The sequence below is a fragment of the Mobula birostris genome, chromosome 5, assembly GCF_030028105.1.
Source record: "Mobula birostris isolate sMobBir1 chromosome 5, sMobBir1.hap1, whole genome shotgun sequence".
NCBI lineage: Eukaryota > Metazoa > Chordata > Chondrichthyes > Myliobatiformes > Myliobatidae > Mobula > Mobula birostris.
Genome location: NC_092374.1, coordinates 47,238,738 through 47,252,629, shown reverse-complemented (window position 1 = coordinate 47,252,629; position 13,892 = coordinate 47,238,738). Strand labels below are relative to the sequence as shown.

At 40.6% G+C, this 13,892-nt stretch overlaps 1 long non-coding RNA gene across 1 annotated transcript in view; it reads left to right on the top strand.

Annotated features, from left to right (window-relative positions):
- LOC140197246 (uncharacterized) overlaps window positions 1-12,591 on the top strand; it is a 163,571-nt gene extending 150,980 nt beyond the window's left edge. The window contains exon 5 of the long non-coding RNA XR_011885891.1: window positions 11,990-12,591. This is a non-coding gene — a long non-coding RNA (uncharacterized lncRNA). The remainder of the gene's footprint in view (window positions 1-11,989) is intronic.
- The last annotated feature ends 1,301 nt before the right edge of the window (window positions 12,592-13,892 follow it).

Genomic DNA, 13,892 nt, shown 5'->3' with positions numbered 1-13,892 from the left:
AGACTAAAATTTCCCATACTCTCGAGACAAGGAGCAGCAGTGTTGGGACAGAGCAAGCCAGGAAAAGAGAACAATTGATGTCTCAGGCCGAAACCCTCCGGCAGACACCTACAATTCCCTGCATGAAACAACTTACCTCCTAACATCTGCTTTAAATTCCCCCCATCAACCTTAAAGCTGTGCCCTCTAACATTTGACATTTTCACCTTGGGAGAAAGATTGTCTACCCTATATATGCCTCTCATAATTCTCTATACCTTTATCAAGTCTCCTGTCAGGTTCTAATGTTCCAGATGAAACAGAAGACTGTCACGCACCCAATGTCCAGAGGGAAAAAAACAAATTGTGCTAACAATAAAAGTGAACATATAACATTCAGAACTGAAGTTCATGATTCAGAAGCCCATTAGTTGCAGGCCACAGCCTCAGTTTAGTTCAGATGAGTAAATCTCGCGGAGTAGCGATCTGAACTGGTTTGTCCCTTGCCTCTGGCCCTGACACCTTGACTTTTCAATCTGGCCCAGTGCGTAAATCATCCGAGCCTCAGGTTGTTCTTTTCTTCTAGAACCAGGCACGACCGCATCGATACACTCTTGGGTCCATCACCTTGATTTGGCCCACACCCGACCTTTCCAATTCAGCTCGGTGCTTTAATTCGTCAAACCTGAGGCTTTTCCTCGCACTTAGGCCTGGGCTCTGCCTTGACTCTGCCTCGCCTCTGCTCACCTCACCATATTCTGCCGCATTGGATTGCCTGCAAGTCCGCTCCAGTAATGGCCATACATCGGCTCATTCCCCCCTTTCTGGCCTGGACCATGCCACACTGCAACCTTCGAGACTGCAGTTCACACCACAAAAATGCCAGGTATTACAGGCGGTTCAAAGACAGGGAAATTACAAGCTATAGTTTGCAGTGATTGTTTACCAGAAAAAGCGTGATTAATCAAGTATTTAGTTATTTTCTTTGTTTTATTTGCCACCAGTAGGTAGTCGCTGAGTTTCACCAGCACCATCTTAAACCGGATATCTTGTTTTACAAGGCAACACTCTGATGAATCCCCATAACAACACAGAATATTTCAAATGTGGCTTAACCTAACGTTTATACAGCTGCAACATGACTTCCCAAATGTTAAACTCAGCACCCTGACTGATGAAGAAATGCAACCTTTCTGCCTGTGTTGCAACTGTCAGAAAGCTATGGACTTGCACCCTAAGATCCCTCTGTACATCAGTGCTCCTCAGGGTCCTGCCATTTACTTTATACTTTTGTTTTAAATTTGATCTCCCAAAATGCACTACTTTGCACTCGTCTGGTGTAAAGTCCATTTGCCATTTCTCTGCCCACATCTCCAAATGGTCCTTATCCTTCTGAATCTTTTGACAAATTTCCTCACTATCCACAACTCTGCCAAATTTTTGCAGCTCTGCGTTTTTTGCGGCTCCAGATTCCAGCATCAACAGTCCCTTATATTTCCAGTGTTTGAGGAGTTACTGAGATCTTGCACTTTGAATGATCTTGCAAATTCTGTCTGACAAGGAAAACATGTTAGCCTTTTACAGGCACCCTTGGTGAACTTCATTATCCAATGTAAGATGTTTCTTAATTTACAACAGCATCTGGAATGCACCAGCTGTATAATATTCATTCTTCGGCTTTAGGCTACCTTAAGATTCTATTTCTGGCTGCAATATTTGCTGATTTCAGTCACGTCATCTTTAGTGGGGTAGTGGCAGTACAATTTGTCTGTCAGTCATCCTTGACCAAGCTGTTTCACCGCGAACATGATCTGTTATGAGTCAACATGATGCTTTCAGATCAGGTCATGCATAGCACATACATCCGCCGCACTGCTCAGGTGTGTTTCTGGGGTGCAGGGGTTAGCGACTTATGCCTGTTCTCTGAACAGCAGTGAACAATCTGATTGGCCTATCAGAGTTCTCTTTGGGAACTGGTGGACTTGATCAGCTCTTCTGATCTGGCTATCGTTCACGATTGCACTTAGTAAAAAAAAAACCTTTGTTCATGAAAACCCAGTCTGAAAACTGTTCACTGAACATCTTCTGCAGGAATGGCCTCTTGCAGACAGCTCTGAGAGTCACAGAGTACTACAGTATAGAAGCAGGCTCTTCAGCCGATCTTATCCACGATGCCCGTTTAAGATCATCCATTTTCCCCCACTTTGCCCATAGCTGCCTCTTAGTGTGGCCCTTCATCACAGCCAATCCTGTAACAGGCCAACAGGCTCACTGATATCTGAAAGTGATTGGTTGGTGCAGAAGTCTTTATTTCAGCACCCTGCACATCACTATCTGTGGTCTACTGAGTGCTGAACAGTCACAGGGGGCACTTAATACACAAGGAAATGCAGCCAAGGCCAGGAACTATAAACCAATAACTGAAGTATACAGCTTTGACTATAGCTTTAAATAGCTTGGGCGTCTATCATAGAACATAGAAAATAGAACAGTATGCACAGGAATGGGTCCTTTAGCCCATGGCGTTATGCACAACTAATTATACTGGTACTTAAGTGCCTACCTAAACAAATCATTTCTGTCTATACAGCGACCATGTCTCTTCTTTCTCTGCTCATTTGTACACCTATGAAAGAACTCATGAATACCTCTATTTATGAGTACAGAAGCCTAAAGGCATACATCCAGTGAATCAGGAACAGCTCCATCCTCTCTGCCATTCGATTTCTAAATGGACATTGAACCCATGAACATTACCTCACTACTTTTTTATTTCTGTTTTTTTATACTACTTATTTTAACTTAACACGTTTCACGACATATGCATGTGATATTAAATTTGATTCTGATTCTGATTATGTACCCATTTCCACCACCACTCCTGGTACCCACCATTCTCTGTGTGAAAAACTTGGCCTAAATACAGTATACTCCTTTAAACATAGCGTCTCTCACCTCACATTCATGTTGTTGAGTATTCGACATTTTGATTCTGCAAAAAAAAAGATACCAGCTGCCTACTCTGTCTGTGCCTTGCATAATGTTATAAACATGGGTCCAGCACATGTGCATTATGAAGAAAGAACAGTAGCACCTCTACTTTCTTAGAAGTTTGTGAAGGTTCTGCATGTCATTTAAAACTTTGACAACCTTCTATAGATGTGTGGTGGAGAGTATATTGACTGGTTACATCATGGCCTGGTATGGAAACACCAATGCCTTTTGTATGTAAAAGTCTACAAAAGTAGTGTATATAGCTCAGTCAATCATGGGTAAAAGCCTCCCACCGAATGAGCACATCTATAGGGAGCGCTGTTCCAGGAAAGCAGCCATCATCAAGAACCCCACTATCCAGGCCATGCTCTCTTCTCACTGCTGCCATAAAGAAGAATGTACAGGAGCCTCAGGACTCACACCACCAGGTTCAGGAACAGTTAATACCCCTCAACCATCCGGCTCTTGAACCCGAGGGGATAACTTCACTCAATTTCACTCGCCCCATCACGGAACTGTTTCCACAACCTATGGACTCACTTTCAAGGACTCTTCATCTCATAATCTGGATATAGGAAGTACAGAAGCCTGAAGGCACACACTCAGCAATTCAGGAACAGCTTCTTCCCCTCTGCCATCTGATTCCTAAATCGACATTGAATCTTTGGACACTACCTCACTTTCTTTTTAATATACAGTATTTCTGGTTTTGCACTTCTTAAAATCTATCCAACATATGTGATTGATTTACTTGTTTACTTATTATTATTATTTTTTTTCTCTTCTAGATTATTTATTTTTTATCTTTTTGTATTTGCACAATTGTTTTGTTTTGCATATTGGTTGTTGTCCATTCTGTTGCCTGCGGTCTTTCATTGACTCGATTGTGTTTCTTGTATTTACTGTAATTGCCCTTAAAAAAATGAATCCCAGGGTTGTACATGGTGACATGTATGCACTTTGATAATAAATTTACTTTGAACTTTGCCTCTAATCACTCCTTCAATACTAAAGCTTTGGACATGGTGTAGGTTGAAACATGGAGCTCCAAATTGGCACAGCTGGTGGCACACTGACTGGCATTATGATTGTGTCTGCCACACAATTCCGTTCAGGGGTCATGGTTTGCATACCTATGCATCTTGATAATTGAAATTACTATTGTCCCCTGTGCACTTTAGATATCAGTTACAGACACTGATTGATTAGACTAAACATTAATCAAGGAACAAGTTCTGGTTAGATTCGGTTGGAACATTATGGTTTTTAAGTGTTGGAAATATTTCAAAGCGAATAACAAAATGAGACCCGTGGTTAATGCAAGATAGCGATAAGTTACTGTCGAATAGCATAACTGCTATAAACAGAAGAAAGGATGAAAGTAAAGGCAGAGATACAAAGTACTTAACACCGTGAGCTGAAATGGAGGGTCTGCTGTTCATGATAGCCAGTGGGCTATTGTTGTCCTTTGCAAACTCTGGAGGGTCAATAACCTTTGATACAGAATTTGTGCACCTTTGTGGTCAGCATTATCTGAAGAAGTGGCTTTTTATTTGTAAGGGCATTAACCAAACAATTCCTTCTCCTCTCCAGTTTGGTGAGTTTTGAAATCACTACTATAAGTTTGAATTTGGACACAGCAACTTGTTCCATAGCTCAGTGGTTACTGTATTGGTCTTGTAAACCAGTGGTTGTGAGTTTGATCCTCACTGGGGCCTCTTGAATTTTGTGAGTGGTATGGTAGCGTAGAAGCTAGCACAATGCTTTATAGCATCAGCTGTAAGATTGGGGTTCAATCCCTATTGCTGTCTGTAAAGAGTTTTTACATCTCCCCCGTGGCCACATGGGTTTCCTCCAGGTGCTCTGGTATCTTCCCACAATCCAAAGATGTATAATTAGGGTTGTGGACATGCTATGTTGGTGCTGAAAGTGTGGTATCGTTTGTGGCCTACTCAGCCTAACCCTCGCTGATTTGTTTTTGCCACAAATGAAACAGTTCTCTCTATATTTCAATGTATGTGCGACAAATGAAGCAAATTTTTGAAAGCTTCTGATTGGTAACAAGGTATGTAAGTATATTAACAATTAAATTCTGAGGCGTTATAGCAGGAGGGTGCAGTGGTGTAGCTAGTCGAGTCACTGCCTCACAACTCCAAAGACCCAGGTTCAAAGGAACTGCCCGTGTGGAGTTCGTACATTCTCCCTGTGACAACATGGGTTTCCTTCAACTTCTGAAAGATGTCGTTTATTAGGTTTATTGGCCACTGTAGATTAGAGGTGACTGAAAAAATCTAGTGGTTGAGGATAGTTAATAAGATATGGAAAGAATAAAAAAATTAGGATTAATGTAGGTTTACTCTAAATGGGTAATAATGATCATTGTGGGTTGAAAGGCTTGTTAACAATCTATATGTCTCCATGATATGAGGAAAACCATGATCATGTTAGCTAAAAGATTGAAATACAAAATATAATAAGTACCCTTGGACCAGTTAATTCCTTTGGTGTTTAACTTTCATTGAGCTTGTGGTTAGTCGACGAGGCAGAATTGGTCCAGAAAGCTTAGAACAGGGAGTTAAATCAATCAGTCTGCCATTGCGAGTGACTGATGTTGAACTTGGTATCAAACCCTTCTTTGATGAGTATCGCAATCCTGCTACCTCCCCTGGTTTTGTAAGGGCAGCTCTACAACAAAACTATTGGGTGTTTCTGTCAGAATTTCCAAGCAGCTAATTACTGGAAGTCAGATTAGTAATCACTAATTTAGGGAAATAGTGATGGGTGGAATTATGATATCAGATTGCAGAATGAGAGAGAGAACTGAGTAAATAAAATCGCAGTATCGAAATTACCCAGAGAACATATTAAATGTTTTACAATTTTTCCTGATATAGTTCAGGGCTTGTCTTCAAGCACAAGTGTTGTTTGTTGAGATTTGGGTAGGTGAAATGAGTTAGAATCAACACTCAAGGAACCAATTGATCTGTAATCTGCAATCAAAGTGTACAGAATTTAACTGAGGGCTGGAATTTTCCCTGGGGCAGTTCCAATATTATGGTCAATATTATATGGAGAAACCTAAGGAAAGATCTGGAATTGCAGCAGGGAAGCCAAAGCTTGCCTGAGGAAATTCCTAGACGACTATCAGATGTTGAGGCTTCAACATCTGGATATGTGCAACAAATATTCCAGTAACAGGATCGTGGGATGGAATTTCAATCCTGTTTGCTTATTACCAAATTACTAATGGTCCACTGAGACTGGAGTTATCCGTCAGTGATCTTCCCCGCTGATGGGAATGGTTTTTAAGGTATTCTCAGTTTTAGTTGACTTAACATATACATTTTGATGATTTTCTTATCTAATTACTCATTTTAATCTGTACAATCTAAGATAATGAAAGCTACAGTACTAAATAGACACAAATGATCAATCCCCATTAATTTACACTATAATGTTAAAAAGGGGATCAACTGTATTATCATTAAGGGAGGTCAAGTTTTGGGTTGTTATTTCTCAGTTCTACTTGTTAACTTTTCAAACTGCTTTAAATTTCACATGTGATAGTGTTGGAGAGGTGTTAGAGGAGATTCACCAGGATGCTATCGTAGAAGATATTTCTTTGTTAACTTCTTTCTATAAACTCAGGATTTATTACTGTTGCTGAGCCACAATATCATTGGTCAGGTGTAGATAATCTAACCATCTACGCCTAAATATGCTAAATTATAGACAAAGGTGTCAAACTGATGACAGACAAATCATAGTTCTGAGGGTTTATCTTTTGATTCCTTTTAGCAAAAGTAAATGGGCACCTGATTGGTTATTGGTCATTTTTTAACAAAACCTAACAGTGAAATGCCCTCCGTTGTTTGAACTGCAATTCAGACGTAAGTTTACAAATCTCCATATGAATAAGAAAATATTAATTTTCTTTTATTTAGAGACATTTAAGTTCTCTTGAAATAAATATTGTTAATTACAGTTAATCAAAATAGGTTCATTTTAGAAATAATTGCTAAGCTGATGTATAATAATTAAAGATATTCTCCAGTCTCAGATCGAGGATGTTCATTCAAGAGAATGGGAAATATGATTGTCAGCCAGCTCTGACTTGCTGTGGATTCTGAATGGAAATTCCCTTCTGAAATATGGTAAACCCCTGCATGCCTGTGTTCTGTTGTTGGACTCTCTATGGAGTCCAGAGGTGGAGAGGCAAACCCATTAAGCAAATCTGGAAAGTAATTTGGTTATGTGTGAACCTGGGATTAATTGTGTGGGAACTGCTGAATGTTGTTTTGTTCCCTTTGGAACCGATGATTGGAGCCCATGCAATTTGGCCCAGTTTAGGAGCATTGAATACAGCAGTAGGGAAGTAATGCTTTAACTTTCTAAAACTTTTCTCAGACACCATCTGGAGTGCTGTTTGCAGTTTTAGTCATCAAAGTTCAGGAAAGATGTGATAGCACTGGAGCTGGGGACAGAGGAGATTCACCAGATGTTATTTGGGATGGACCAGTTCAATTATGAGCAGAGATTGGAGAGGCTGGGTCTGTTCTCCCCGGAACAGAGGAGGTTAAGAGGTGATATGGCTGAAGTATATAAAATTATGAAGGGCATAGATACAGCAGACTGCAAAAAACTTCCCAATATCAAACGTAGGTAAAAGTAGAGGACATAGATTTAGCGTAAGGGGGAAAAGATCTTAAGGAGATACAAGGGAATATTGGAGACCTTCTTCACCCAGAGAGTGTTGAGTATCTGGAATACACCACCAGAGAGTATGGTTGAAACTGGGTCTGTGAGAGCATTTGAATCATGAGACACGGAGAGCAATGAGTACTTGAATCTTTAGACATGGAGGGCGATGGATCAAGTGTTAGGTGATGAGATTAGTGTGGAAGGATGTCACTCACCAGCATGGATGAATTGGGCCAAATAGCTTGTTTCCATGTTATAAGATTCTATGAATCCATTAATGATTCACCAAGAAAGATGTGTTTGTGGTGAATGCATGTTGCTAGCCACTCGGTTAGACCTCCTAGATTGGTTTAACTGTCAAGGGGAGAGTTTCTTTAGGTCCTGGTAAGTCGTGCCATTTGTAACCAGGAGGTCCTTGGGTACAAAAAGCTGCCATCACCATTATGGAGGTGACTTTATCCAGGAAGTTTCTGCTGGAAGTTCCTCATCGGGTATGTGTAGCCCTGCAAATGGGGAGACAGGGAGCACATGCAGCTGGTGTAAGGAAGTGATGGGTCCACCAGTGTGTGTGTACCTGAGGGGACGTCTGATTCTGTTTCATGAAGCATTAGCACCAACATTAGGAAAAACACTGTAATAACATTAGGAGCAGAACTGGCACTCTCATTCAATGAGATCTTGGCTGATCATGAAGTTCCATTCCATTTTCCTGCACTATCTCATAATCCATGATTCCTTTAATATTTAGAAAGCTTTGGATCATAGTCCTAATGCAGAGCCTCGACCCAAAACATTGACATTTCCCATCCTCCCACAGATCCTGCTTGACCCATCAGGTTTCTTTCCCATGAGTTGTGTTTTTCATCAGAAATCTATTGATGCCTATTGTGAATAAGTTCAATGATTGAACTGGATAGAGAATTCCAAGTATTTGCCATCCATCCCTTAAGAAAAGAGACTTCTCCTCTTCTCAGCCCCAAATACCTTACTCCTTATCCTGATACAGTGACCCTGATCCCACCCTCACTGCCTCCAGCCTATTCAACACTGTAAGAAATGCGTGCGTGTCATTGAAATTACAAGGAGTGATTAATAAGTTCGTGGCCTAAGGTAGAAGGAGACGATCTTAGAAAACCTAGCACATTTATTTTTCAACATAGTCCCCTCCTACATGTATACACTTAGTCCAGCGGTCGTGGAGCATACGGATCCTTTCTTTGTAGAAGTGGTCCACAGCGGGGGTGATTGATAAGATTGTGGCCTAAGGTAGAAGGAGATGAGTCATTAACTTCAAACCTTCTGCATTATCACTCGAAGAGTTGAATTGCACGTGCATGTAACGAGAGCATCTTGGACCTCCAGGTGGTCCACAGCGGGGGTGATTGATAAGTTTGTGGTCTAAGGTAGAAGGAGATGAGTTATACAGCTCTCGTTAAGTGCACATGCAGTTCAACTCTTTGAGTGATTATGCAGAGTTTGAAGTTAATAACTCATCTCCTTCTACCTTAGGCTACGAACTTACCAATCACCCACTGCTGTGGATCACTTCTGGAGGTCCAAGACGCTGACTTCTACAAAGAAGGGATCCGTATGCTTCACGACTGCTGGACTATGTGTGTAAATGTAGGAAAAATACATGTGCTAGGATTTCTAAAATTGACTCCTTCAACCTTAGGCCACAAACTTATCAATCACCCCTCGTACTTCTTATTTTTCTGGTCTAAAGAACACAGGCCTAGGCTGTTCTCTATTTCCTCATATACTACACCATCCATCCAAGGAGCTGGTCGGGCGACTTTCACTCCACTCACTCTGTGGTATGTACATTTTAGAATAAAAAGACCAAAACTATACATAAGATTTCAGGTGCAATATAATCAAAGACCTGTATAATTACAGTAAGACATATTTACACCTGTATCAAATCTTCTTGCCATAAAGTTTAATGTAACAGTACTGCTCGTAAATATTCAGATCAAGACTGTGGAAAATTAAAGTGTTAAGTAGAAAGGGAGCCTGGTGTTTGAGGTAATGAGCAGTTAGAGTAGAGTCAGATATTTTGAAGACATAGAGGTAGAATAATTGATCAAGGACAAAGAAAGCTGTGAAAATTAGTATAAAACAAATAATGTATCAAGCAGTAGTAAAGGAAACTGGACCTGCTGTGATGTCTAGAGATGTTTCTCCACTCACCTGAGAGGCTTCTTCAGTTCTGATCTATGGTGGGTAGTTTTCCGGCTTATAAACTCTGTGAGTCGTTTAAAGGTATAGCAGCTTGAGAACCTTTGTAGACATCTTGCTACGCACTTTGGGGAGAACACCCTAAAAATGGTACGGGAGTTTGTGAGGACGGCTAGAAAACTCGCAGACTACAGTAACTACTTAAAATGATTGTTATACCTTTAAACAACTCACAGATTTTATAAAACTACCCACCATGGATTAGAATTGAAAAAGCCTTTCAGATGAGTGGTGAAACGTCTTCTAGACAATGCAGCAAGTCCAGTTGCCTTGATTTACTACAACTGAATATATAATAACCTGGATGACTGAGAATCTTCATAGACATAAAACAAATAATGAAAATAAACTAGAGGAGTGATGAATTAAAATCAATAATATTGTCTTTATAACAAACACATGTAACATAAAAGAATGCAGTCGCATTATTCCTTGCAAATGGATTCCTGACTCCTTAACTAACAATCAGCAAAGAAAAGCAACAACACTTCTGCTACAATTATCTTCAACACTGATGTCCCACAAAGCTGCATCTTCAGACCCTTACTCTACTACCTAGACACTCACAACTCTGTGGCCAGATCTTGTCTACCTCCATCTACAAGTTTGCAAGTGATACCGCTGTTGTGGGTCAAATCTCAAATAATGATGAGTCTGATTGCAGGAAAGAGGTAGAAGGCCAATTGTCACAGTGTCAATACAACAACCTTTCCCTCAATGTCAGCAAAACAAAAGAGTTGCTGCTTACACCAATGTTGCTGGGCTCAAGAGGGTTGAGAGCTTCAAATTCTGAGGAGTGAACATTGCCAATTGCCTGTCCAAGTCCCATCATGTTGACACCATGGCCAGGGAACCTTGGCTTAGCCTCTACTTCCTCAGGAGGTTAAAGAAATTTGGCATGTCCTCTTTGACCCTCACTATTTTTTATCAATGCACCTTAGAATGCATCCTATCAGTACACATCATTTCTTGTATGTCATCTGCTCTGTTCATGACCATAAAAAACTGCAGGGAGTTGTGGACACAGCTCAGCACATCACAGAAATGACACACCCACCCCATTGACTCTACCTATACTGTTTGTTACCTTGGTAAAGTAACCAGCATAATCAAAGGCTTCACCCACATTCTAAATTCTGTCCCCTCCTATTGGGCTGAAGATAAAAAAAGCCTGAAAGCACATTCACCAGGGTCAAAGATAGTTTCTACCTCACTGTTATAAGACTTTGAATGCTTCCTTAGTACAAGAAGATAGATTCTTGGTCTTACATCCTACCTTGTTATGACTTTGAATCTTATTGCCTGACTAAATATCATTTTCTCTGTAGCTGGGACAGCTTATTCTGTGCTCTGTAATGGTTTTACTTTCCACTACCTCACTACGTTGTTGTAGTAAATTGATCTGTATGAACAGTATGCAAGACAAGTTCTTCACTGTACATCATATGTGACATTAATAAACTAATTTACCAGTTTTTAATGACACAATAATGAAAGCTATATGTACAGCGAGATCAGGAGAAATAATTGGGGCAAAGGACTTAATAAACTGAATACTTTTAGTGCTAATGCCTAAAACTGTGAATTTAGGTTTTGGATTAAACCTGTGGAATCCTTGGTGAGGCATCTTTACACAATGGCAAATCAACAGCTCAAGTGAGTTACTAGGACAGTGGAGAAAACTAGAACAAAGGGGACTAAAGTGCTTGTCATCTGAGATAGACGACAACAGTATGCAGATACAAAAACTTGCAGATGATGGAATCTGAAACTAAAAACAATTTGTTGGAGGTACTCAAAGGGTCAGGCAGTGTCTGTAGAGGGAAATGGAGAGTCACTGTTTCGGATCGAGACCATTCATCTGGACTGAGGGTGTGAGGGTGGGGGAGGTAAATAGCCACTATAAAGAGATATGGGGAAGGGATGAACTGGCAAGTGGTAGGTTGATCCAAGCAATGTGTGAGGTAATAGGCAGATGGAGGAGAGAAAAGTGAAAGTAGTGACAGAGACTATTGGGAAAAACTTAGAATCAAAGTTATTCAACAATGTTAATGGTTGTTTATTTTAATTCTAGTTTCCACTCAGGGCATGGATAATTTTGACATCTTCAAGAATGTGAATGTGGAGAATATTGAGGAGATGCCCGATGCTGATGTGATTCACATACTTGAATCATATTATGGACAGCGACCATATTATACTGCAGACAGTGAAGATGAAGAAATTCTCCATGGTGTTACTCAGGCTGAGGAGTCTGATTTTCCAACCAAGGTCTTAAAACCAAAGATGAACAAAAAAGAAACTACAATCAGAGAAAACTGTTGCAGAAGCAGCTGTACTGTGAAAGAGATCTATAATGCCTGCAGTGTCCAGCAGTGATATCAATTGTATTCAAGTTTGTATGAAGTCTGCACAATACAGATTCAAAATGAGTTAGTTTGATGAAGAATGAATTCAATCTCCCTACACTGACATTTTGCTGATAGCCTGGGAACCAGGCTGCAGGGGTTCCCAGATCCGACAGGACTTCTTTTCCATATTGGTTGGGAAATCCTGAGAGTCTGGTCACCTCATTGTAGTGGTAGTTAATAGTGTTATTCCTATGCCACTCAGTTAGCCACTCCCTCATGGGAGGAGTTCACATATTGTACAAGCAGCCTTATCAATAAAGTTCACTTGAACATCCTGCATACTGGTGTCTTGGTGTGCTCTGCACTATCCCTCAATATCGAACACAACATGGTGTCAGAAGTGGTTGATCATCAATGAACTTGTGCTACAGACCAAGTGAGATCCCCAACAAGAAGAATTTACAGTAAGACTGTTCTTGTTTTGCATATATTTATGAAAAATATCCAGGGACTGCCTATTCTAGTTTTCTAATTGTATGCACCATGAGATTGAGATGAGCTAGGACCAGGGTTGCTAGGCAACACCTTCAAGCTACACCCAAAAGTGGATACAAAGTAGCCTAGGGAAGTTCACTGAGAGACACATACACAGCAGAGAAGTCAGTCAAACTCTCAGGGAGAGAAAAAAATTGTAGTCCAAATAAATTAAATAATAAGTAAATAAACAATCAGGAAAATTGAGCAAATGCCTGCAGTACCTACATCTACTTAACTAATAAAGCCCCCCCCCCACCACCCCGAGACACACTTGGATTCTCTAAATCAGGGGACTTTGAGTGATGGCTCAGATGCTTTGATAGATTTAGGGTTGCAAGCAATCTCACTCAGGCTCCAAAAGAACATCAAGTAAGTACACTGATATACTGCATGGGTGACGAAGCAGATAACACCATGGGTGGATTAGGATTGACAGATGCTCAGAAAAAGGAGTACAAAACAATGCAGGACAAACTCAAAGAATATTTCACAGAAAAGTGAAATAAGATATATGAGAGGGAAAAGTTCAACTCCAGAAAACAGGAGCCAGATGAAGGTGTAAATGACTTCATCACAGCATTGTATGCCCCGTCAGACAACTGTGCATTTGGAAATCTGGATGAGCTCATTAGAGACAGGATTGTTGTCAGGCTACTAGACACCAAATTGTCAGAGAGACTTTAGTTGAAGGCAAATCTTACACAAGAGAAAGCTATTACTATAGTCAGGCAGAGTGAGAATGTTCGTCAGCAACAGGCAGAACTCCAGCAGGAAAATAATGCCGAGGTAAAGTGAGAAACTGTACAAAAAGAAGGGTGCAAACAAGGTGTAGTCAGAAAGAGGTGACAGTAGAGCTCAGCTCAAGCAAAACAGACAATTGAAACAAAGAGCAGGTAAGATGTCCACCTGCAGGAGTGAGGCAAGTCTCTATTCCTCGGCAAAGAGCTCTGTCCAGCAAAGCAAGTGAAATGCCACAAATGCAGTAGAGCTGGTCATTATAAAAGCCAGTGTCACTCTGAAACGGTTCTCAGGGGGTCAAAGCAGACCATGATTCAGACAAAGAGGGAGTTTCCTTTGGACTCTAGATTC